General features: G+C 39.8%; 44 non-coding genes and 6 pseudogenes across 44 annotated transcripts; all 50 read right to left on the minus strand.

The window, feature by feature from the left end:
• Positions 1–29: 29 nt before the first annotated feature.
• Positions 30–148, minus strand: LOC134304985 (5S ribosomal RNA). Its single transcript, XR_010008351.1, has one exon. It is a non-coding gene; the product is annotated as a 5S ribosomal RNA (ribosomal RNA).
• Positions 149–463: 315 nt separating this feature from the next.
• Positions 464–582, minus strand: LOC134304986 (5S ribosomal RNA). The gene has a single exon (XR_010008352.1). It is a non-coding gene; the product is annotated as a 5S ribosomal RNA (ribosomal RNA).
• A 310-nt stretch (positions 583–892) lies between these two features.
• On the minus strand, positions 893–1011 carry LOC134305040 (5S ribosomal RNA). Its single transcript, XR_010008404.1, has one exon. It is a non-coding gene; the product is annotated as a 5S ribosomal RNA (ribosomal RNA).
• A 274-nt stretch (positions 1012–1285) lies between these two features.
• Positions 1286–1404, minus strand: LOC134305111 (5S ribosomal RNA). The gene has a single exon (XR_010008473.1). It is a non-coding gene; the product is annotated as a 5S ribosomal RNA (ribosomal RNA).
• A 288-nt stretch (positions 1405–1692) lies between these two features.
• On the minus strand, positions 1693–1811 carry LOC134304987 (5S ribosomal RNA). Its single transcript, XR_010008353.1, has one exon. It is a non-coding gene; the product is annotated as a 5S ribosomal RNA (ribosomal RNA).
• Positions 1812–2134: 323 nt separating this feature from the next.
• On the minus strand, positions 2135–2253 carry LOC134304988 (5S ribosomal RNA). Its single transcript, XR_010008354.1, has one exon. It is a non-coding gene; the product is annotated as a 5S ribosomal RNA (ribosomal RNA).
• Positions 2254–2531: 278 nt separating this feature from the next.
• On the minus strand, positions 2532–2650 carry LOC134304989 (5S ribosomal RNA). Its single transcript, XR_010008355.1, has one exon. It is a non-coding gene; the product is annotated as a 5S ribosomal RNA (ribosomal RNA).
• Positions 2651–2953: 303 nt separating this feature from the next.
• LOC134304990 (5S ribosomal RNA) lies at positions 2954–3072 on the minus strand. The gene has a single exon (XR_010008356.1). It is a non-coding gene; the product is annotated as a 5S ribosomal RNA (ribosomal RNA).
• Positions 3073–3374: 302 nt separating this feature from the next.
• On the minus strand, positions 3375–3493 carry LOC134305042 (5S ribosomal RNA). Its single transcript, XR_010008405.1, has one exon. It is a non-coding gene; the product is annotated as a 5S ribosomal RNA (ribosomal RNA).
• Positions 3494–3779: 286 nt separating this feature from the next.
• Positions 3780–3898, minus strand: LOC134305112 (5S ribosomal RNA). Its single transcript, XR_010008474.1, has one exon. It is a non-coding gene; the product is annotated as a 5S ribosomal RNA (ribosomal RNA).
• Positions 3899–4202: 304 nt separating this feature from the next.
• LOC134304991 (5S ribosomal RNA) lies at positions 4203–4321 on the minus strand. The gene has a single exon (XR_010008357.1). It is a non-coding gene; the product is annotated as a 5S ribosomal RNA (ribosomal RNA).
• A 295-nt stretch (positions 4322–4616) lies between these two features.
• On the minus strand, positions 4617–4735 carry LOC134304993 (5S ribosomal RNA). The gene has a single exon (XR_010008359.1). It is a non-coding gene; the product is annotated as a 5S ribosomal RNA (ribosomal RNA).
• Positions 4736–5035: 300 nt separating this feature from the next.
• On the minus strand, positions 5036–5154 carry LOC134305113 (5S ribosomal RNA). Its single transcript, XR_010008475.1, has one exon. It is a non-coding gene; the product is annotated as a 5S ribosomal RNA (ribosomal RNA).
• A 280-nt stretch (positions 5155–5434) lies between these two features.
• LOC134304995 (5S ribosomal RNA) lies at positions 5435–5553 on the minus strand. Its single transcript, XR_010008360.1, has one exon. It is a non-coding gene; the product is annotated as a 5S ribosomal RNA (ribosomal RNA).
• Positions 5554–5872: 319 nt separating this feature from the next.
• On the minus strand, positions 5873–5991 carry LOC134305114 (5S ribosomal RNA). The gene has a single exon (XR_010008476.1). It is a non-coding gene; the product is annotated as a 5S ribosomal RNA (ribosomal RNA).
• Positions 5992–6294: 303 nt separating this feature from the next.
• LOC134305115 (5S ribosomal RNA) lies at positions 6295–6413 on the minus strand. The gene has a single exon (XR_010008477.1). It is a non-coding gene; the product is annotated as a 5S ribosomal RNA (ribosomal RNA).
• Positions 6414–6705: 292 nt separating this feature from the next.
• LOC134304996 (5S ribosomal RNA) lies at positions 6706–6824 on the minus strand. The gene has a single exon (XR_010008361.1). It is a non-coding gene; the product is annotated as a 5S ribosomal RNA (ribosomal RNA).
• Positions 6825–7119: 295 nt separating this feature from the next.
• LOC134305116 (5S ribosomal RNA) lies at positions 7120–7238 on the minus strand. The gene has a single exon (XR_010008479.1). It is a non-coding gene; the product is annotated as a 5S ribosomal RNA (ribosomal RNA).
• Positions 7239–7518: 280 nt separating this feature from the next.
• Positions 7519–7637, minus strand: LOC134304997 (5S ribosomal RNA). The gene has a single exon (XR_010008362.1). It is a non-coding gene; the product is annotated as a 5S ribosomal RNA (ribosomal RNA).
• A 275-nt stretch (positions 7638–7912) lies between these two features.
• Positions 7913–8031, minus strand: LOC134305142 (5S ribosomal RNA; annotated as a pseudogene).
• A 298-nt stretch (positions 8032–8329) lies between these two features.
• Positions 8330–8448, minus strand: LOC134304998 (5S ribosomal RNA). Its single transcript, XR_010008363.1, has one exon. It is a non-coding gene; the product is annotated as a 5S ribosomal RNA (ribosomal RNA).
• Positions 8449–8755: 307 nt separating this feature from the next.
• Positions 8756–8874, minus strand: LOC134304999 (5S ribosomal RNA). Its single transcript, XR_010008364.1, has one exon. It is a non-coding gene; the product is annotated as a 5S ribosomal RNA (ribosomal RNA).
• Positions 8875–9169: 295 nt separating this feature from the next.
• LOC134305117 (5S ribosomal RNA) lies at positions 9170–9288 on the minus strand. The gene has a single exon (XR_010008480.1). It is a non-coding gene; the product is annotated as a 5S ribosomal RNA (ribosomal RNA).
• A 292-nt stretch (positions 9289–9580) lies between these two features.
• On the minus strand, positions 9581–9699 carry LOC134305000 (5S ribosomal RNA). Its single transcript, XR_010008365.1, has one exon. It is a non-coding gene; the product is annotated as a 5S ribosomal RNA (ribosomal RNA).
• A 307-nt stretch (positions 9700–10006) lies between these two features.
• On the minus strand, positions 10007–10125 carry LOC134305118 (5S ribosomal RNA). Its single transcript, XR_010008481.1, has one exon. It is a non-coding gene; the product is annotated as a 5S ribosomal RNA (ribosomal RNA).
• Positions 10126–10440: 315 nt separating this feature from the next.
• Positions 10441–10563, minus strand: LOC134305166 (5S ribosomal RNA; annotated as a pseudogene).
• Positions 10564–10863: 300 nt separating this feature from the next.
• LOC134305001 (5S ribosomal RNA) lies at positions 10864–10982 on the minus strand. Its single transcript, XR_010008366.1, has one exon. It is a non-coding gene; the product is annotated as a 5S ribosomal RNA (ribosomal RNA).
• Positions 10983–11269: 287 nt separating this feature from the next.
• LOC134305119 (5S ribosomal RNA) lies at positions 11270–11388 on the minus strand. Its single transcript, XR_010008482.1, has one exon. It is a non-coding gene; the product is annotated as a 5S ribosomal RNA (ribosomal RNA).
• Positions 11389–11672: 284 nt separating this feature from the next.
• LOC134305002 (5S ribosomal RNA) lies at positions 11673–11791 on the minus strand. Its single transcript, XR_010008367.1, has one exon. It is a non-coding gene; the product is annotated as a 5S ribosomal RNA (ribosomal RNA).
• A 303-nt stretch (positions 11792–12094) lies between these two features.
• On the minus strand, positions 12095–12213 carry LOC134305143 (5S ribosomal RNA; annotated as a pseudogene).
• Positions 12214–12516: 303 nt separating this feature from the next.
• Positions 12517–12635, minus strand: LOC134305003 (5S ribosomal RNA). Its single transcript, XR_010008368.1, has one exon. It is a non-coding gene; the product is annotated as a 5S ribosomal RNA (ribosomal RNA).
• Positions 12636–12950: 315 nt separating this feature from the next.
• LOC134305120 (5S ribosomal RNA) lies at positions 12951–13069 on the minus strand. Its single transcript, XR_010008483.1, has one exon. It is a non-coding gene; the product is annotated as a 5S ribosomal RNA (ribosomal RNA).
• Positions 13070–13372: 303 nt separating this feature from the next.
• Positions 13373–13491, minus strand: LOC134305123 (5S ribosomal RNA). Its single transcript, XR_010008485.1, has one exon. It is a non-coding gene; the product is annotated as a 5S ribosomal RNA (ribosomal RNA).
• Positions 13492–13791: 300 nt separating this feature from the next.
• Positions 13792–13910, minus strand: LOC134305005 (5S ribosomal RNA). The gene has a single exon (XR_010008370.1). It is a non-coding gene; the product is annotated as a 5S ribosomal RNA (ribosomal RNA).
• Positions 13911–14221: 311 nt separating this feature from the next.
• LOC134305124 (5S ribosomal RNA) lies at positions 14222–14340 on the minus strand. Its single transcript, XR_010008486.1, has one exon. It is a non-coding gene; the product is annotated as a 5S ribosomal RNA (ribosomal RNA).
• Positions 14341–14644: 304 nt separating this feature from the next.
• Positions 14645–14763, minus strand: LOC134305006 (5S ribosomal RNA). Its single transcript, XR_010008371.1, has one exon. It is a non-coding gene; the product is annotated as a 5S ribosomal RNA (ribosomal RNA).
• Positions 14764–15070: 307 nt separating this feature from the next.
• Positions 15071–15189, minus strand: LOC134305144 (5S ribosomal RNA; annotated as a pseudogene).
• Positions 15190–15480: 291 nt separating this feature from the next.
• Positions 15481–15599, minus strand: LOC134305007 (5S ribosomal RNA). Its single transcript, XR_010008372.1, has one exon. It is a non-coding gene; the product is annotated as a 5S ribosomal RNA (ribosomal RNA).
• Positions 15600–15894: 295 nt separating this feature from the next.
• On the minus strand, positions 15895–16013 carry LOC134305008 (5S ribosomal RNA). The gene has a single exon (XR_010008373.1). It is a non-coding gene; the product is annotated as a 5S ribosomal RNA (ribosomal RNA).
• Positions 16014–16300: 287 nt separating this feature from the next.
• Positions 16301–16419, minus strand: LOC134305161 (5S ribosomal RNA; annotated as a pseudogene).
• Positions 16420–16714: 295 nt separating this feature from the next.
• LOC134305009 (5S ribosomal RNA) lies at positions 16715–16833 on the minus strand. Its single transcript, XR_010008374.1, has one exon. It is a non-coding gene; the product is annotated as a 5S ribosomal RNA (ribosomal RNA).
• Positions 16834–17136: 303 nt separating this feature from the next.
• LOC134305125 (5S ribosomal RNA) lies at positions 17137–17255 on the minus strand. Its single transcript, XR_010008487.1, has one exon. It is a non-coding gene; the product is annotated as a 5S ribosomal RNA (ribosomal RNA).
• A 320-nt stretch (positions 17256–17575) lies between these two features.
• LOC134305126 (5S ribosomal RNA) lies at positions 17576–17694 on the minus strand. The gene has a single exon (XR_010008488.1). It is a non-coding gene; the product is annotated as a 5S ribosomal RNA (ribosomal RNA).
• Positions 17695–17982: 288 nt separating this feature from the next.
• Positions 17983–18101, minus strand: LOC134305011 (5S ribosomal RNA). The gene has a single exon (XR_010008375.1). It is a non-coding gene; the product is annotated as a 5S ribosomal RNA (ribosomal RNA).
• Positions 18102–18381: 280 nt separating this feature from the next.
• LOC134305012 (5S ribosomal RNA) lies at positions 18382–18500 on the minus strand. Its single transcript, XR_010008376.1, has one exon. It is a non-coding gene; the product is annotated as a 5S ribosomal RNA (ribosomal RNA).
• Positions 18501–18791: 291 nt separating this feature from the next.
• Positions 18792–18910, minus strand: LOC134305013 (5S ribosomal RNA). Its single transcript, XR_010008377.1, has one exon. It is a non-coding gene; the product is annotated as a 5S ribosomal RNA (ribosomal RNA).
• A 314-nt stretch (positions 18911–19224) lies between these two features.
• LOC134305127 (5S ribosomal RNA) lies at positions 19225–19343 on the minus strand. Its single transcript, XR_010008490.1, has one exon. It is a non-coding gene; the product is annotated as a 5S ribosomal RNA (ribosomal RNA).
• A 303-nt stretch (positions 19344–19646) lies between these two features.
• LOC134305128 (5S ribosomal RNA) lies at positions 19647–19765 on the minus strand. The gene has a single exon (XR_010008491.1). It is a non-coding gene; the product is annotated as a 5S ribosomal RNA (ribosomal RNA).
• Positions 19766–20076: 311 nt separating this feature from the next.
• Positions 20077–20195, minus strand: LOC134305146 (5S ribosomal RNA; annotated as a pseudogene).
• Positions 20196–20482: 287 nt separating this feature from the next.
• Positions 20483–20601, minus strand: LOC134305014 (5S ribosomal RNA). The gene has a single exon (XR_010008378.1). It is a non-coding gene; the product is annotated as a 5S ribosomal RNA (ribosomal RNA).
• Positions 20602–20706: the final 105 nt, after the last annotated feature.

Raw genomic sequence — 20706 nt, forward strand, 5'->3', positions numbered from 1 at the left:
ATGAATGGGGCTGAAACTCAAAAATAAAAAGCTTACAGCACTCAGTATTCCCAGGCAGTCTCCCATCTAGGTACTGACTGAGCCCAACCCTGCTTGGCTTCTGAGATCGGACGAGATCAGGCGTTCCCAAGGTGGTTTGGCCGTAAGCGAAAGAAGCTGGATTTAAAGGCCTGTTATAGCTAGTCAGCCAGCTATCTGAGTGCTAGCCAGCTATCTGGGCTGGAATTACATTGGAAGGCCTTTTTTAGATAGATAGATAGATAGATAGATAGATAGATAGATAGATAGATAGATAGATAGATAGATAGATAGATAGATAGATAGATAGATAGATAGATAGATAGATAGATAGATAGATAGATAGATAGATAGATAGATAGATAGATAGATAGATAGATCCTTTATTATGCTAGCTAACTGCTAAATGACACTTCATGAATGGGGCTGAAACTCAAAAATAAAAAGCTTACAGCACTCAGTATTCCCAGGCAGTCTCCCATCTAGGTACTGACTGAGCCCAACCCTGCTTGGCTTCTGAGATCGGACGAGATCAGGCGTTCCCAAGGTGGTTTGGCCGTAAGCGAAAGAAGCTGGATTTAAAGGCCTGTTATAGCGAGTCAGCCAGCTATCTGAGTGCTAGCCAGCTATCTGGGCTGGAATTACATTGGAAGGCCTTTTTAGATAGATAGATAGATAGATAGATAGATAGATAGATAGATAGATAGATAGATAGATAGATAGATAGATAGATAGATAGATAGATAGATAGATAGATAGATAGATAGATAGATAGATAGATAGATAGATAGATAGATAGATAGATAGATCCTTTATTATGCTAGCTAACTGCTAAATGACACTTCATGAATGGGGCTGAAACTCAAAAATAAAAAGCTTACAGCACTCAGTATTCCCAGGCAGTCTCCCAACTAGGTACTGACTGAGCCCAACCCTGCTTGGCTTCTGAGATCGGACGAGATCAGGCGTTCCCAAGGTGGTTTGGCCGTAAGCGAAAGAAGCTGGATTTAAAGGCCTGTTATAGCTAGTCAGCCAGCTATCTGAGTGCTAGCCAGCTATCTGGGCTGGAATTACATTGGAAGGCCTTTTTTAGATAGATAGATAGATGATAGATAGATAGATAGATAGATAGATAGATAGATAGATAGATAGATAGATAGATAGATAGATAGATAGATAGATAGATAGATAGATAGATAGATCCTTTATTATGCTAGCTAACTGCTAAATGACACTTCATGAATGGGGCTGAAACTCAAAAATAAAAAGCTTACAGCACTCAGTATTCCCAGGCAGTCTCCCATCTAGGTACTGACTGAGCCCAACCCTGCTTGGCTTCTGAGATCGGACGAGATCAGGCATTCCCAAGGTGGTTTGGCCGTAAGCGAAAGAAGCTGGATTTAAAGGCCTGTTATAGCTAGTCAGCCAGCTATCTGAGTGCTAGCCAGCTATCTGGGCTGGAATTACATTGGAAGGCCTTTCATAGATTAGATAGATAGATAGATAGATAGATAGATAGATAGATAGATAGATAGATAGATAGATAGATAGATAGATAGATAGATAGATAGATAGATAGATAGATAGATAGATAGATAGATAGATAGATCCTTTATTATGCTAGCTAACTGCTAAATGACACTTCATGAATGGGGCTGAAACTCAAAAATAAAAAGCTTACAGCACTCAGTATTCCCAGGCAGTCTCCCATCTAGGTACTGACTGAGCCCAACCCTGCTTGGCTTCTGAGATCGGACGAGATCAGGCGTTCCCAAGGTGGTTTGGCCGTAAGCGAAAGAAGCTGGATTTAAAGGCCTGTTATAGCTAGTCAGCCAGCTATCTGAGTGCTAGCCAGCTATCTGGGCTGGAATTACATTGGAAGGCCTTTTTTAGATAGATAGATAGATAGATAGATAGATAGATAGATAGATAGATAGATAGATAGATAGATAGATAGATAGATAGATAGATAGATAGATAGATAGATAGATAGATAGATAGATAGATAGATAGATAGATAGATAGATAGATAGATAGATAGATAGATAGATCCTTTATTATGCTAGCTAACTGCTAAATGACACTTCATGAATGGGGCTGAAACTCAAAAATAAAAAGCTTACAGCACTCAGTATTCCCAGGCAGTCTCCCATCTAGGTACTGACTGAGCCCAACCCTGCTTGGCTTCTGAGATCGGACGAGATCAGGCGTTCCCAAGGTGGTTTGGCCGTAAGCGAAAGAAGCTGGATTTAAAGGCCTGTTATAGCTAGTCAGCCAGCTATCTGAGTGCTAGCCAGCTATCTGGGCTGGAATTACATTGGAAGGCCTTTTTAGATAGATAGATAGATAGATAGATAGATAGATAGATAGATAGATAGATAGATAGATAGATAGATAGATAGATAGATAGATAGATAGATAGATAGATAGATAGATAGATAGATAGATCCTTTATTATGCTAGCTAACTGCTAAATGACACTTCATGAATGGGGCTGAAACTCAAAAATAAAAAGCTTACAGCACTCAGTATTCCCAGGCAGTCTCCCATCTAGGTACTGACTGAGCCCAACCCTGCTTGGCTTCTGAGATCGGACGAGATCAGGCGTTCCCAAGGTGGTTTGGCCGTAAGCGAAAGAAGCTGGATTTAAAGGCCTGTTATAGCTAGTCAGCCAGCTATCTGAGTGCTAGCCAGCTATCTGGGCTGGAATTACATTGGAAGGCCTTTTTTAGATAGATAGATAGATAGATAGATAGATAGATAGATAGATAGATAGATAGATAGATAGATAGATAGATAGATAGATAGATAGATAGATAGATAGATAGATAGATAGATAGATAGATAGATAGATAGATAGATAGATAGATCCTTTATTATGCTAGCTAACTGCTAAATGACACTTCATGAATGGGGCTGAAACTCAAAAATAAAAAGCTTACAGCACTCAGTATTCCCAGGCAGTCTCCCATCTAGGTACTGACTGAGCCCAACCCTGCTTGGCTTCTGAGATCGGACGAGATCAGGCGTTCCCAAGGTGGTTTGGCCGTAAGCGAAAGAAGCTGGATTTAAAGGCCTGTTATAGCTAGTCAGCCAGCTATCTGAGTGCTAGCCAGCTATCTGGGCTGGAATTACATTGGAAGGCCTTTTTAGATAGATAGATAGATAGATAGATAGATAGATAGATAGATAGATAGATAGATAGATAGATAGATAGATAGATAGATAGATAGATAGATAGATAGATAGATAGATAGATAGATAGATAGATAGATAGATAGATAGATAGATCCTTTATTATGCTAGCTAACTGCTAAATGACACTTCATGAATGGGGCTGAAACTCAAAAATAAAAAGCTTACAGCACTCAGTATTCCCAGGCAGTCTCCCAACTAGGTACTGACTGAGCCCAACCCTGCTTGGCTTCTGAGATCGGACGAGATCAGGCGTTCCCAAGGTGGTTTGGCCGTAAGCGAAAGAAGCTGGATTTAAAGGCCTGTTATAGCTAGTCAGCCAGCTATCTGAGTGCTAGCCAGCTATCTGGGCTGGAATTACATTGGAAGGCCTTTTTTAGATAGATAGATAGATGATAGATAGATAGATAGATAGATAGATAGATAGATAGATAGATAGATAGATAGATAGATAGATAGATAGATAGATAGATAGATAGATAGATAGATAGATAGATAGATCCTTTATTATGCTAGCTAACTGCTAAATGACACTTCATGAATGGGGCTGAAACTCAAAAATAAAAAGCTTACAGCACTCAGTATTCCCAGGCAGTCTCCCATCTAGGTACTGACTGAGCCCAACCCTGCTTGGCTTCTGAGATCGGACGAGATCAGGCATTCCCAAGGTGGTTTGGCCGTAAGCGAAAGAAGCTGGATTTAAAGGCCTGTTATAGCTAGTCAGCCAGCTATCTGAGTGCTAGCCAGCTATCTGGGCTGGAATTACATTGGAAGGCCTTTCATAGATTAGATAGATAGATAGATAGATAGATAGATAGATAGATAGATAGATAGATAGATAGATAGATAGATAGATAGATAGATAGATAGATAGATAGATAGATAGATAGATAGATAGATAGATAGATAGATAGATAGATAGATCCTTTATTATGCTAGCTAACTGCTAAATGACACTTCATGAATGGGGCTGAAACTCAAAAATAAAAAGCTTACAGCACTCAGTATTCCCAGGCAGTCTCCCATCTAGGTACTGACTGAGCCCAACCCTGCTTGGCTTCTGAGATCGGACGAGATCAGGCGTTCCCAAGGTGGTTTGGCCGTAAGCGAAAGAAGCTGGATTTAAAGGCCTGTTATAGCTAGTCAGCCAGCTATCTGAGTGCTAGCCAGCTATCTGGGCTGGAATTACATTGGAAGGCCTTTTTTAGATAGATAGATAGATAGATAGATAGATAGATAGATAGATAGATAGATAGATAGATAGATAGATAGATAGATAGATAGATAGATAGATAGATAGATAGATAGATAGATAGATAGATAGATAGATAGATAGATCCTTTATTATGCTAGCTAACTGCTAAATGACACTTCATGAATGGGGCTGAAACTCAAAAATAAAAAGCTTACAGCACTCAGTATTCCCAGGCAGTCTCCCATCTAGGTACTGACTGAGCCCAACCCTGCTTGGCTTCTGAGATCGGACGAGATCAGGCGTTCCCAAGGTGGTTTGGCCGTAAGCGAAAGAAGCTGGATTTAAAGGCCTGTTATAGCTAGTCAGCCAGCTATCTGAGTGCTAGCCAGCTATCTGGGCTGGAATTACATTGGAAGGCCTTTTTTAGATAGATAGATAGATAGATAGATAGATAGATAGATAGATAGATAGATAGATAGATAGATAGATAGATAGATAAGATAGATAGATAGATAGATAGATAGATAGATAGATAGATAGATAGATAGATAGATAGATAGATCCTTTATTATGCTAGCTAACTGCTAAATGACACTTCATGAATGGGGCTGAAACTCAAAAATAAAAAGCTTACAGCACTCAGTATTCCCAGGCAGTCTCCCATCTAGGTACTGACTGAGCCCAACCCTGCTTGGCTTCTGAGATCGGACGAGATCAGGCATTCCCAAGGTGGTTTGGCCGTAAGCGAAAGAAGCTGGATTTAAAGGCCTGTTATAGCTAGTCAGCCAGCTATCTGAGTGCTAGCCAGCTATCTGGGCTGGAATTACATTGGAAGGCCTTTCATAGATTAGATAGATAGATAGATAGATAGATAGATAGATAGATAGATAGATAGATAGATAGATAGATAGATAGATAGATAGATAGATAGATAGATAGATAGATAGATAGATAGATAGATCCTTTATTATGCTAGCTAACTGCTAAATGACACTTCATGAATGGGGCTGAAACTCAAAAATAAAAAGCTTACAGCACTCAGTATTCCCAGGCAGTCTCCCATCTAGGTACTGACTGAGCCCAACCCTGCTTGGCTTCTGAGATCGGACGAGATCAGGCGTTCCCAAGGTGGTTTGGCCGTAAGCGAAAGAAGCTGGATTTAAAGGCCTGTTATAGCTAGTCAGCCAGCTATCTGAGTGCTAGCCAGCTATCTGGGCTGGAATTACATTGGAAGGCCTTTTTTAGATAGATAGATAGATAGATAGATAGATAGATAGATAGATAGATAGATAGATAGATAGATAGATAGATAGATAGATAGATAGATAGATAGATAGATAGATAGATAGATAGATAGATAGATAGATAGATAGATAGATAGATAGATAGATAGATAGATCCTTTATTATGCTAGCTAACTGCTAAATGACACTTCATGAATGGGGCTGAAACTCAAAAATAAAAAGCTTACAGCACTCAGTATTCCCAGGCAGTCTCCCATCTAGGTACTGACTGAGCCCAACCCTGCTTGGCTTCTGAGATCGGACGAGATCAGGCATTCCCAAGGTGGTTTGGCCGTAAGCGAAAGAAGCTGGATTTAAAGGCCTGTTATAGCTAGTCAGCCAGCTATCTGAGTGCTAGCCAGCTATCTGGGCTGGAATTACATTGGAAGGCCTTTTTTAGATAGATAGATAGATAGATAGATAGATAGATAGATAGATAGATAGATAGATAGATAGATAGATAGATAGATAGATAGATAGATAGATAGATAGATAGATAGATAGATAGATAGATAGATAGATAGATAGATAGATAGATCCTTTATTATGCTAGCTAACTGCTAAATGACACTTCATGAATGGGGCTGAAACTCAAAAATAAAAAGCTTACAGCACTCAGTATTCCCAGGCAGTCTCCCATCTAGGTACTGACTGAGCCCAACCCTGCTTGGCTTCTGAGATCGGACGAGATCAGGCATTCCCAAGGTGGTTTGGCCGTAAGCGAAAGAAGCTGGATTTAAAGGCCTGTTATAGCTAGTCAGCCAGCTATCTGAGTGCTAGCCAGCTATCTGGGCTGGAATTACATTGGAAGGCCTTTCATAGATTAGATAGATAGATAGATAGATAGATAGATAGATAGATAGATAGATAGATAGATAGATAGATAGATAGATAGATAGATAGATAGATAGATAGATAGATAGATAGATAGATAGATAGATAGATAGATCCTTTATTATGCTAGCTAACTGCTAAATGACACTTCATGAATGGGGCTGAAACTCAAAAATAAAAAGCTTACAGCACTCAGTATTCCCAGGCAGTCTCCCATCTAGGTACTGACTGAGCCCAACCCTGCTTGGCTTCTGAGATCGGACGAGATCAGGCGTTCCCAAGGTGGTTTGGCCGTAAGCGAAAGAAGCTGGATTTAAAGGCCTGTTATAGCTAGTCAGCCAGCTATCTGAGTGCTAGCCAGCTATCTGGGCTGGAATTACATTGGAAGGCCTTTTTTAGATAGATAGATAGATAGATAGATAGATAGATAGATAGATAGATAGATAGATAGATAGATAGATAGATAGATAGATAGATAGATAGATAGATAGATAGATAGATAGATAGATAGATAGATAGATAGATAGATCCTTTATTATGCTAGCTAACTGCTAAATGACACTTCATGAATGGGGCTGAAACTCAAAAATAAAAAGCTTACAGCACTCAGTATTCCCAGGCAGTCTCCCATCTAGGTACTGACTGAGCCCAACCCTGCTTGGCTTCTGAGATCGGACGAGATCAGGCATTCCCAAGGTGGTTTGGCCGTAAGCGAAAGAAGCTGGATTTAAAGGCCTGTTATAGCTAGTCAGCCAGCTATCTGAGTGCTAGCCAGCTATCTGGGCTGGAATTACATTGGAAGGCCTTTCATAGATTAGATAGATAGATAGATAGATAGATAGATAGATAGATAGATAGATAGATAGATAGATAGATAGATAGATAGATAGATAGATAGATAGATAGATAGATAGATAGATAGATAGATCCTTTATTATGCTAGCTAACTGCTAAATGACACTTCATGAATGGGGCTGAAACTCAAAAATAAAAAGCTTACAGCACTCAGTATTCCCAGGCAGTCTCCCATCTAGGTACTGACTGAGCCCAACCCTGCTTGGCTTCTGAGATCGGACGAGATCAGGCGTTCCCAAGGTGGTTTGGCCGTAAGCGAAAGAAGCTGGATTTAAAGGCCTGTTATAGCTAGTCAGCCAGCTATCTGAGTGCTAGCCAGCTATCTGGGCTGGAATTACATTGGAAGGCCTTTTTTAGATAGATAGATAGATAGATAGATAGATAGATAGATAGATAGATAGATAGATAGATAGATAGATAGATAGATAGATAGATAGATAGATAGATAGATAGATAGATAGATAGATCCTTTATTATGCTAGCTAACTGCTAAATGACACTTCATGAATGGGGCTGAAACTCAAAAATAAAAAGCTTACAGCACTCAGTATTCCCAGGCAGTCTCCCATCTAGGTACTGACTGAGCCCAACCCTGCTTGGCTTCTGAGATCGGACGAGATCAGGCGTTCCCAAGGTGATTTGGCCGTAAGCGAAAGAAGCTGGATTTAAAGGCCTGTTATAGCTAGTCAGCCAGCTATCTGAGTGCTAGCCAGCTATCTGGGCTGGAATTACATTGGAAGGCCTTTTTAGATAGATAGATAGATAGATAGATAGATAGATAGATAGATAGATAGATAGATAGATAGATAGATAGATAGATAGATAGATAGATAGATAGATAGATAGATAGATAGATAGATAGATAGATAGATAGATAGATAGATCCTTTATTATGCTAGCTAACTGCTAAATGACACTTCATGAATGGGGCTGAAACTCAAAAATAAAAAGCTTACAGCACTCAGTATTCCCAGGCAGTCTCCCATCTAGGTACTGACTGAGCCCAACCCTGCTTGGCTTCTGAGATCGGACGAGATCAGGCGTTCCCAAGGTGGTTTGGCCGTAAGCGAAAGAAGCTGGATTTAAAGGCCTGTTATAGCTAGTCAGCCAGCTATCTGAGTGCTAGCCAGCTATCTGGGCTGGAATTACATTGGAAGGCCTTTTTTAGATAGATAGATAGATAGATAGATAGATAGATAGATAGATAGATAGATAGATAGATAGATAGATAGATAGATAGATAGATAGATAGATAGATAGATAGATAGATAGATAGATAGATAGATAGATAGATAGATAGATAGATAGATCCTTTATTATGCTAGCTAACTGCTAAATGACACTTCATGAATGGGGCTGAAACTCAAAAATAAAAAGCTTACAGCACTCAGTATTCCCAGGCAGTCTCCCATCTAGGTACTGACTGAGCCCAACCCTGCTTGGCTTCTGAGATCGGACGAGATCAGGCGTTCCCAAGGTGGTTTGGCCGTAAGCGAAAGAAGCTGGATTTAAAGGCCTGTTATAGCTAGTCAGCCAGCTATCTGAGTGCTAGCCAGCTATCTGGGCTGGAATTACATTGGAAGGCCTTTTTTAGATAGATAGATAGATAGATAGATAGATAGATAGATAGATAGATAGATAGATAGATAGATAGATAGATAGATAGATAGATAGATAGATAGATAGATAGATAGATAGATAGATAGATAGATAGATAGATAGATCCTTTATTATGCTAGCTAACTGCTAAATGACACTTCATGAATGGGGCTGAAACTCAAAAATAAAAAGCTTACAGCACTCAGTATTCCCAGGCAGTCTCCCATCTAGGTACTGACTGAGCCCAACCCTGCTTGGCTTCTGAGATCGGACGAGATCAGGCATTCCCAAGGTGGTTTGGCCGTAAGCGAAAGAAGCTGGATTTAAAGGCCTGTTATAGCTAGTCAGCCAGCTATCTGAGTGCTAGCCAGCTATCTGGGCTGGAATTACATTGGAAGGCCTTTCATAGATTAGATAGATAGATAGATAGATAGATAGATAGATAGATAGATAGATAGATAGATAGATAGATAGATAGATAGATAGATAGATAGATAGATAGATAGATAGATAGATAGATAGATAGATAGATAGATCCTTTATTATGCTAGCTAACTGCTAAATGACACTTCATGAATGGGGCTGAAACTCAAAAATAAAAAGCTTACAGCACTCAGTATTCCCAGGCAGTCTCCCATCTAGGTACTGACTGAGCCCAACCCTGCTTGGCTTCTGAGATCGGACGAGATCAGGCGTTCCCAAGGTGGTTTGGCCGTAAGCGAAAGAAGCTGGATTTAAAGGCCTGTTATAGCTAGTCAGCCAGCTATCTGAGTGCTAGCCAGCTATCTGGGCTGGAATTACATTGGAAGGCCTTTTTTAGATAGATAGATAGATAGATAGATAGATAGATAGATAGATAGATAGATAGATAGATAGATAGATAGATAGATAGATAGATAGATAGATAGATAGATAGATAGATAGATAGATAGATAGATAGATAGATAGATAGATAGATAGATCCTTTATTATGCTAGCTAACTGCTAAATGACACTTCATGAATGGGGCTGAAACTCAAAAATAAAAAGCTTACAGCACTCAGTATTCCCAGGCAGTCTCCCATCTAGGTACTGACTGAGCCCAACCCTGCTTGGCTTCTGAGATCGGACGAGATCAGGCATTCCCAAGGTGGTTTGGCCGTAAGCGAAAGAAGCTGGATTTAAAGGCCTGTTATAGCTAGTCAGCCAGCTATCTGAGTGCTAGCCAGCTATCTGGGCTGGAATTACATTGGAAGGCCTTTTTTAGATAGATAGATAGATAGATAGATAGATAGATAGATAGATAGATAGATAGATAGATAGATAGATAGATAGATAGATAGATAGATAGATAGATAGATAGATAGATAGATAGATAGATAGATAGATAGATAGATAGATAGATAGATAGATAGATCCTTTATTATGCTAGCTAACTGCTAAATGACACTTCATGAATGGGGCTGAAACTCAAAAATAAAAAGCTTACAGCACTCAGTATTCCCACCCAGGCAGTCTCCCATCTAGGTACTGACTGAGCCCAACCCTGCTTGGCTTCTGAGATCGGACGAGATCAGGCATTCCCAAGGTGGTTTGGCCGTAAGCGAAAGAAGCTGGATTTAAAGGCCTGTTATAGCTAGTCAGCCAGCTATCTGAGTGCTAGCCAGCTATCTGGGCTGGAATTACATTGGAAGGCCTTTCATAGATTAGATAGATAGATAGATAGATAGATAGATAGATAGATAGATAGATAGATAGATAGATAGATAGATAGATAGATAGATAGATAGATAGATAGATAGATAGATAGATAGATAGATAGATAGATAGATAGATAGATCCTTTATTATGCTAGCTAACTGCTAAATGACACTTCATGAATGGGGCTGAAACTCAAAAATAAAAAGCTTACAGCACTCAGTATTCCCAGGCAGTCTCCCATCTAGGTACTGACTGAGCCCAACCCTGCTTGGCTTCTGAGATCGGACGAGATCAGGCGTTCCCAAGGTGGTTTGGCCGTAAGCGAAAGAAGCTGGATTTAAAGGCCTGTTATAGCTAGTCAGCCAGCTATCTGAGTGCTAGCCAGCTATCTGGGCTGGAATTACATTGGAAGGCCTTTTTTAGATAGATAGATAGATAGATAGATAGATAGATAGATAGATAGATAGATAGATAGATAGATAGATAGATAGATAGATAGATAGATAGATAGATAGATAGATAGATAGATAGATAGATAGATAGATCCTTTATTATGCTAGCTAACTGCTAAATGACACTTCATGAATGGGGCTGAAACTCAAAAATAAAAAGCTTACAGCACTCAGTATTCCCAGGCAGTCTCCCATCTAGGTACTGACTGAGCCCAACCCTGCTTGGCTTCTGAGATCGGACGAGATCAGGCATTCCCAAGGTGGTTTGGCCGTAAGCGAAAGAAGCTGGATTTAAAGGCCTGTTATAGCTAGTCAGCCAGCTATCTGAGTGCTAGCCAGCTATCTGGGCTGGAATTACATTGGAAGGCCTTTCATAGATTAGATAGATAGATAGATAGATAGATAGATAGATAGATAGATAGATAGATAGATAGATAGATAGATAGATAGATAGATAGATAGATAGATAGATAGATAGATAGATAGATAGATAGATCCTTTATTATGCTAGCTAACTGCTAAATGACACTTCATGAATGGGGCTGAAACTCAAAAATAAAAAGCTTACAGCACTCAGTATTCCCAGGCAGTCTCCCATCTAGGTACTGACTGAGCCCAACCCTGCTTGGCTTCTGAGATCGGACGAGATCAGGCGTTCCCAAGGTGGTTTGGCCGTAAGCGAAAGAAGCTGGATTTAAAGGCCTGTTATAGCTAGTCAGCCAGCTATCTGAGTGCTAGCCAGCTATCTGGGCTGGAATTACATTGGAAGGCCTTTTTTAGATAGATAGATAGATAGATAGATAGATAGATAGATAGATAGATAGATAGATAGATAGATAGATAGATAGATAGATAGATAGATAGATAGATAGATAGATAGATAGATAGATAGATAGATAGATAGATAGATAGATAGATCCTTTATTATGCTAGCTAACTGCTAAATGACACTTCATGAATGGGGCTGAAACTCAAAAATAAAAAGCTTACAGCACTCAGTATTCCCAGGCAGTCTCCCATCTAGGTACTGACTGAGCCCAACCCTGCTTGGCTTCTGAGATCGGACGAGATCAGGCGTTCCCAAGGTGATTTGGCCGTAAGCGAAAGAAGCTGGATTTAAAGGCCTGTTATAGCTAGTCAGCCAGCTATCTGAGTGCTAGCCAGCTATCTGGGCTGGAATTACATTGGAAGGCCTTTTTTAGATAGATAGATAGATAGATAGATAGATAGATAGATAGATAGATAGATAGATAGATAGATAGATAGATAGATAGATAGATAGATAGATAGATAGATAGATAGATAGATAGATAGATAGATAGATAGATAGATAGATAGATCCTTTATTATGCTAGCTAACTGCTAAATGACACTTCATGAATGGGGCTGAAACTCAAAAATAAAAAGCTTACAGCACTCAGTATTCCCAGGCAGTCTCCCATCTAGGTACTGACTGAGCCCAACCCTGCTTGGCTTCTGAGATCGGACGAGATCAGGCGTTCCCAAGGTGGTTTGGCCGTAAGCGAAAGAAGCTGGATTTAAAGGCCTGTTATAGCTAGTCAGCCAGCTATCTGAGTGCTAGCCAGCTATCTGGGCTGGAATTACATTGGAAGGCCTTTTTTAGATAGATAGATAGATAGATAGATAGATAGATAGATAGATAGATAGATAGATAGATAGATAGATAGATAGATAGATAGATAGATAGATAGATAGATAGATAGATAGATAGATAGATAGATAGATAGATAGATAGATAGATAGATAGATAGATCCTTTATTATGCTAGCTAACTGCTAAATGACACTTCATGAATGGGGCTGAAACTCAAAAATAAAAAGCTTACAGCACTCAGTATTCCCAGGCAGTCTCCCATCTAGGTACTGACTGAGCCCAACCCTGCTTGGCTTCTGAGATCGGACGAGATCAGGCATTCCCAAGGTGGTTTGGCCGTAAGCGAAAGAAGCTGGATTTAAAGGCCTGTTATAGCTAGTCAGCCAGCTATCTGAGTGCTAGCCAGCTATCTGGGCTGGAATTACATTGGAAGGCCTTTTTTAGATAGATAGATAGATAGATAGATAGATAGATAGATAGATAGATAGATAGATAGATAGATAGATAGATAGATAGATAGATAGATAGATAGATAGATAGATAGATAGATAGATAGATAGATAGATAGATAGATAGATAGATCCTTTATTATGCTAGCTAACTGCTAAATGACACTTCATGAATGGGGCTGAAACTCAAAAATAAAAAGCTTACAGCACTCAGTATTCCCAGGCAGTCTCCCATCTAGGTACTGACTGAGCCCAACCCTGCTTGGCTTCTGAGATCGGACGAGATCAGGCATTCCCAAGGTGGTTTGGCCGTAAGCGAAAGAAGCTGGATTTAAAGGCCTGTTATAGCTAGTCAGCCAGCTATCTGAGTGCTAGCCAGCTATCTGGGCTGGAATTACATTGGAAGGCCTTTCATAGATTAGATAGATAGATAGATAGATAGATAGATAGATAGATAGATAGATAGATAGATAGATAGATAGATAGATAGATAGATAGATAGATAGATAGATAGATAGATAGATAGATAGATAGATAGATAGATAGATAGATCCTTTATTATGCTAGCTAACTGCTAAATGACACTTCATGAATGGGGCTGAAACTCAAAAATAAAAAGCTTACAGCACTCAGTATTCCCAGGCAGTCTCCCATCTAGGTACTGACTGAGCCCAACCCTGCTTGGCTTCTGAGATCGGACGAGATCAGGCGTTCCCAAGGTGGTTTGGCCGTAAGCGAAAGAAGCTGGATTTAAAGGCCTGTTATAGCTAGTCAGCCAGCTATCTGAGTGCTAGCCAGCTATCTGGGCTGGAATTACATTGGAAGGCCTTTTTTAGATAGATAGATAGATAGATAGATAGATAGATAGATAGATAGATAGATAGATAGATAGATAGATAGATAGATAGATAGATAGATAGATAGATAGATAGATAGATAGATAGATAGATAGATAGATAGATAGATAGATAGATAGATAGATCCTTTATTATGCTAGCTAACTGCTAAATGACACTTCATGAATGGGGCTGAAACTCAAAAATAAAAAGCTTACAGCACTCAGTATTCCCAGGCAGTCTCCCATCTAGGTACTGACTGAGCCCAACCCTGCTTGGCTTCTGAGATCGGACGAGATCAGGCATTCCCAAGGTGGTTTGGCCGTAAGCGAAAGAAGCTGGATTTAAAGGCCTGTTATAGCTAGTCAGCCAGCTATCTGAGTGCTAGCCAGCTATCTGGGCTGGAATTACATTGGAAGGCCTTTCATAGATTAGATAGATAGATAGATAGATAGATAGATAGATAGATAGATAGATAGATAGATAGATAGATAGATAGATAGATAGATAGATAGATAGATAGATAGATAGATAGATAGATAGATAGATAGATAGATAGATAGATAGATCCTTTATTATGCTAGCTAACTGCTAAATGACACTTCATGAATGGGGCTGAAACTCAAAAATAAAAAGCTTACAGCACTCAGTATTCCCAGGCAGTCTCCCATCTAGGTACTGACTGAGCCCAACCCTGCTTGGCTTCTGAGATCGGACGAGATCAGGCGTTCCCAAGGTGGTTTGGCCGTAAGCGAAAGAAGCTGGATTTAAAGGCCTGTTATAGCTAGTCAGCCAGCTATCTGAGTGCTAGCCAGCTATCTGGGCTGGAATTACATTGGAAGGCCTTTTTTAGATAGATAGATAGATAGATAGATAGATAGATAGATAGATAGATAGATAGATAGATAGATAGATAGATAGATAGATAGATAGATAGATAGATAGATAGATAGATAGATAGATAGATAGATAGATAGATAGATAGATAGATAGATCCTTTATTATGCTAGCTAACTGCTAAATGACACTTCATGAATGGGGCTGAAACTCAAAAATAAAAAGCTTACAGCACTCAGTATTCCCAGGCAGTCTCCCATCTAGGTACTGACTGAGCCCAACCCTGCTTGGCTTCTGAGATCGGACGAGATCAGGCGTTCCCAAGGTGATTTGGCCGTAAGCGAAAGAAGCTGGATTTAAAGGCCTGTTATAGCTAGTCAGCCAGCTATCTGAGTGCTAGCCAGCTATCTGGGCTGGAATTACATTGGAAGGCCTTTTTTAGATAGATAGATAGATAGATAGATAGATAGATAGATAGATAGATAGATAGATAGATAGATAGATAGATAGATAGATAGATAGATAGATAGATAGATAGATAGATAGATAGATAGATAGATAGATAGATCCTTTATTATGCTAGCTAACTGCTAAATGACACTTCATGAATGGGGCTGAAACTCAAAAATAAAAAGCTTACAGCACTCAGTATTCCCAGGCAGTCTCCCATCTAGGTACTGACTGAGCCCAACCCTGCTTGGCTTCTGAGATCGGACGAGATCAGGCGTTCCCAAGGTGGTTTGGCCGTAAGCGAAAGAAGCTGGATTTAAAGGCCTGTTATAGCTAGTCAGCCAGCTATCTGAGTGCTAGCCAGCTATCTGGGCTGGAATTACATTGGAAGGCCTTTTTTAGATAGATAGATAGATAGATAGATAGATAGATAGATAGATAGATAGATAGATAGATAGATAGATAGATAGATAGATAGATAGATAGATAGATAGATAGATAGATAGATAGATAGATAGATAGATAGATAGATCCTTTATTATGCTAGCTAACTGCTAAATGACACTTCATGAATGGGGCTGAAACTCAAAAATAAAAAGCTTACAGCACTCAGTATTCCCAGGCAGTCTCCCATCTAGGTACTGACTGAGCCCAACCCTGCTTGGCTTCTGAGATCGGACGAGATCAGGCGTTCCCAAGGTGGTTTGGCCGTAAGCGAAAGAAGCTGGATTTAAAGGCCTGTTATAGCTAGTCAGCCAGCTATCTGAGTGCTAGCCAGCTATCTGGGCTGGAATTACATTGGAAGGCCTTTTTTAGATAGATAGATAGATAGATAGATAGATAGATAGATAGATAGATAGATAGATAGATAGATAGATAGATAGATAGATAGATAGATAGATAGATAGATAGATAGATAGATAGATAGATAGATAGATCCTTTATTATGCTAGCTAACTGCTAAATGACACTTCATGAATGGGGCTGAAACTCAAAAATAAAAAGCTTACAGCACTCAGTATTCCCAGGCAGTCTCCCATCTAGGTACTGACTGAGCCCAACTCTGCTTGGCTTCTGAGATCGGACGAGATCAGGCGTTCCCAAGGTGATTTGGCCGTAAGCGAAAGAAGCTGGATTTAAAGGCCTGTTATAGCTAGTCAGCCAGCTATCTGAGTGCTAGCCAGCTATCTGGGCTGGAATTACATTGGAAGGCCTTTTTTAGATAGATAGATAGATAGATAGATAGATAGATAGATAGATAGATAGATAGATAGATAGATAGATAGATAGATAGATAGATAGATAGATAGATAGATAGATAGATAGATAGATAGATAGATAGATAGATAGATCCTTTATTATGCTAGCTAACTGCTAAATGACACTTCATGAATGGGGCTGAAACTCAAAAATAAAAAGCTTACAGCACTCAGTATTCCCAGGCAGTCTCCCATCTAGGTACTGACTGAGCCCAACCCTGCTTGGCTTCTGAGATCGGACGAGATCAGGCGTTCCCAAGGTGGTTTGGCCGTAAGCGAAAGAAGCTGGATTTAAAGGCCTGTTATAGCTAGTCAGCCAGCTATCTGAGTGCTAGCCAGCTATCTGGGCTGGAATTACATTGGAAGGCCTTTTTTAGATAGATAGATAGATAGATAGATAGATAGATAGATAGATAGATAGATAGATAGATAGATAGATAGATAGATAGATAGATAGATAGATAGATAGATAGATAGATAGATAGATAGATAGATAGATAGATAGATAGATAGATCCTTTATTATGCTAGCTAACTGCTAAATGACACTTCATGAATGGGGCTGAAACTCAAAAATAAAAAGCTTACAGCACTCAGTATTCCCAGGCAGTCTCCCATCTAGGTACTGACTGAGCCCAACCCTGCTTGGCTTCTGAGATCGGACGAGATCAGGCATTCCCAAGGTGGTTTGGCCGTAAGCGAAAGAAGCTGGATTTAAAGGCCTGTTATAGCTAGTCAGCCAGCTATCTGAGTGCTAGCCAGCTATCTGGGCTGGAATTACATTGGAAGGCCTTTCATAGATTAGATAGATAGATAGATAGATAGATAGATAGATAGATAGATAGATAGATAGATAGATAGATAGATAGATAGATAGATAGATAGATAGATAGATAGATAGATAGATAGATAGATAGATAGATAGATAGATAGATAGATAGATAGATAGATAGATCCTTTATTATGCTAGCTAACTGCTAAATGACACTTCATGAATGGGGCTGAAACTCAAAAATAAAAAGCTTACAGCACTCAGTATTCCCAGGCAGTCTCCCATCTAGGTACTGACTGAGCCCAACCCTGCTTGGCTTCTGAGATCGGACGAGATCAGGCATTCCCAAGGTGGTTTGGCCGTAAGCGAAAGAAGCTGGATTTAAAGGCCTGTTATAGCTAGTCAGCCAGCTATCTGAGTGCTAGCCAGCTATCTGGGCTGGAATTACATTGGAAGGCCTTTCATAGATTAGATAGATAGATAGATAGATAGATAGATAGATAGATAGATAGATAGATAGATAGATAGATAGATAGATAGATAGATAGATAGATAGATAGATAGATAGATAGATAGATAGATAGATAGATCCTTTATTATGCTAGCTAACTGCTAAATGACACTTCATGAATGGGGCTGAAACTCAAAAATAAAAAGCTTACAGCACTCAGTATTCCCAGGCAGTCTCCCATCTAGGTACTGACTGAGCCCAACCCTGCTTGGCTTCTGAGATCGGACGAGATCAGGCGTTCCCAAGGTGGTTTGGCCGTAAGCGAAAGAAGCTGGATTTAAAGGCCTGTTATAGCTAGTCAGCCAGCTATCTGAGTGCTAGCCAGCTATCTGGGCTGGAATTACATTGGAAGGCCTTTCATAGATTAGATAGATAGATAGATAGATAGATAGATAGATAGATAGATAGATAGATAGATAGATAGATAGATAGATAGATAGATAGATAGATAGATAGATAGATAGATAGATAGATAGATCCTTTATTATGCTAGCTAACTGCTAAATGACACTTCATGAATGGGGCTGAAACTCAAAAATAAAAAGCTTACAGCACTCAGTATTCCCAGGCAGTCTCCCATCTAGGTACTGACTGAGCCCAACCCTGCTTGGCTTCTGAGATCGGACGAGATCAGGCGTTCCCAAGGTGGTTTGGCCGTAAGCGAAAGAAGCTGGATTTAAAGGCCTGTTATAGCTAGTCAGCCAGCTATCTGAGTGCTAGCCAGCTATCTGGGCTGGAATTACATTGGAAGGCCTTTTTTAGATAGATAGATAGATAGATAGATAGATAGATAGATAGATAGATAGATAGATAGATAGATAGATAGATAGATAGATAGATAGATAGATAGATAGATAGATAGATAGATAGATAGATAGATAGATAGATCCTTTATTATGCTAGCTAACTGCTAAATGACACTTCATGAATGGGGCTGAAACTCAAAAATAAAAAGCTTACAGCACTCAGTATTCCCAGGCAGTCTCCCATCTAGGTACTGACTGAGCCCAACCCTGCTTGGCTTCTGAGATCGGACGAGATCAGGCGTTCCCAAGGTGGTTTGGCCGTAAGCGAAAGAAGCTGGATTTAAAGGCCTGTTATAGCGAGTCAGCCAGCTATCTGAGTGCTAGCCAGCTATCTGGGCTGGAATTACATTGGAAGGCCTTTTTAGATAGATAGATAGATAGATAGATAGATAGATAGATAGATAGATAGATAGATAGATAGATAGATAGATAGATAGATAGATAGATAGATAGATAGATAGATAGATAGATAGATAGATAGATAGATAGATAGATAGATAGATAGATAGATAGATCCTTTATTATGCTAGCTAACTGCTAAATGACACTTCATGAATGGGGCTGAAACTCAAAAATAAAAAGCTTACAGCACTCAGTATTCCCAGGCAGTCTCCCATCTAGGTACTGACTGAGCCCAACCCTGCTTGGCTTCTGAGATCGGACGAGATCAGGCATTCCCAAGGTGGTTTGGCCGTAAGCGAAAGAAGCTGGATTTAAAGGCCTGTTATAGCTAGTCAGCCAGCTATCTGAGTGCTAGCCAGCTATCTGGGCTGGAATTACATTGGAAGGCCTTTCATAGATAGATAGATCGATAGATAGATAGATAGATAGATAGATAGATAGATAGATAGATAGATAGATAGATAGATAGATAGATAGATAGATAGATAGATAGATAGATAGATAGATAGATAGATAGATAGATAGATAGATAGATCCTTTATTATGCTAGCTAACTGCTAAATGACACTTCATGAATGGGGCTGAAACTCAAAAATAAAAAGCTTACAGCACTCAGTATTCCCAGGCAGTCTCCCATCTAGGTACTGACTGAGCCCAACCCTGCTTGGCTTCTGAGATCGGACGAGATCAGGCATTCCCAAGGTGGTTTGGCCGTAAGCGAAAGAAGCTGGATTTAAAGGCCTGTTATAGCTAGTCAGCCAGCTATCTGAGTGCTAGCCAGCTATCTGGGCTGGAATTACATTGGAAGGCCTTTTTTAGATAGATAGATAGATAGATAGATAGATAGATAGATAGATAGATAGATAGATAGATAGATAGATAGATAGATAGATAGATAGATAGATAGATAGATAGATAGATAGATAGATAGATAGATAGATAGATAGATAGATAGATAGATAGATCCTTTATTATGCTAGCTAACTGCTAAATGACACTTCATGAATGGGGCTGAAACTCAAAAATAAAAAGCTTACAGCACTCAGTATTCCCAGGCAGTCTCCCATCTAGGTACTGACTGAGCCCAACCCTGCTTGGCTTCTGAGATCGGACGAGATCAGGCGTTCCCAAGGTGATTTGGCCGTAAGCGAAAGAAGCTGGATTTAAAGGCCTGTTATAGCTAGTCAGCCAGCTATCTGAGTGCTAGCCAGCTATCTGGGCTGGAATTACATTGGAAGGCCTTTTTTAGATAGATAGATAGATAGATAGATAGATAGATAGATAGATAGATAGATAGATAGATAGATAGATAGATAGATAGATAGATAGATAGATAGATAGATAGATAGATAGATAGATAGATAGATAGATCCTTTATTATGCTAGCTAACTGCTAAATGACACTTCATGAATGGGGCTGAAACTCAAAAATAAAAAGCTTACAGCACTCAGTATTCCCAGGCAGTCTCCCATCTAGGTACTGACTGAGCCCAACCCTGCTTGGCTTCTGAGATCGGACGAGATCAGGCGTTCCCAAGGTGGTTTGGCCGTAAGCGAAAGAAGCTGGATTTAAAGGCCTGTTATAGCTAGTCAGCCAGCTATCTGAGTGCTAGCCAGCTATCTGGGCTGGAATTACATTGGAAGGCCTTTTTTAGATAGA

Source organism: Trichomycterus rosablanca, unplaced genomic scaffold (genome assembly GCF_030014385.1).
Source record: "Trichomycterus rosablanca isolate fTriRos1 unplaced genomic scaffold, fTriRos1.hap1 scaffold_123, whole genome shotgun sequence".
Classification (NCBI taxonomy): domain Eukaryota; kingdom Metazoa; phylum Chordata; class Actinopteri; order Siluriformes; family Trichomycteridae; genus Trichomycterus; species Trichomycterus rosablanca.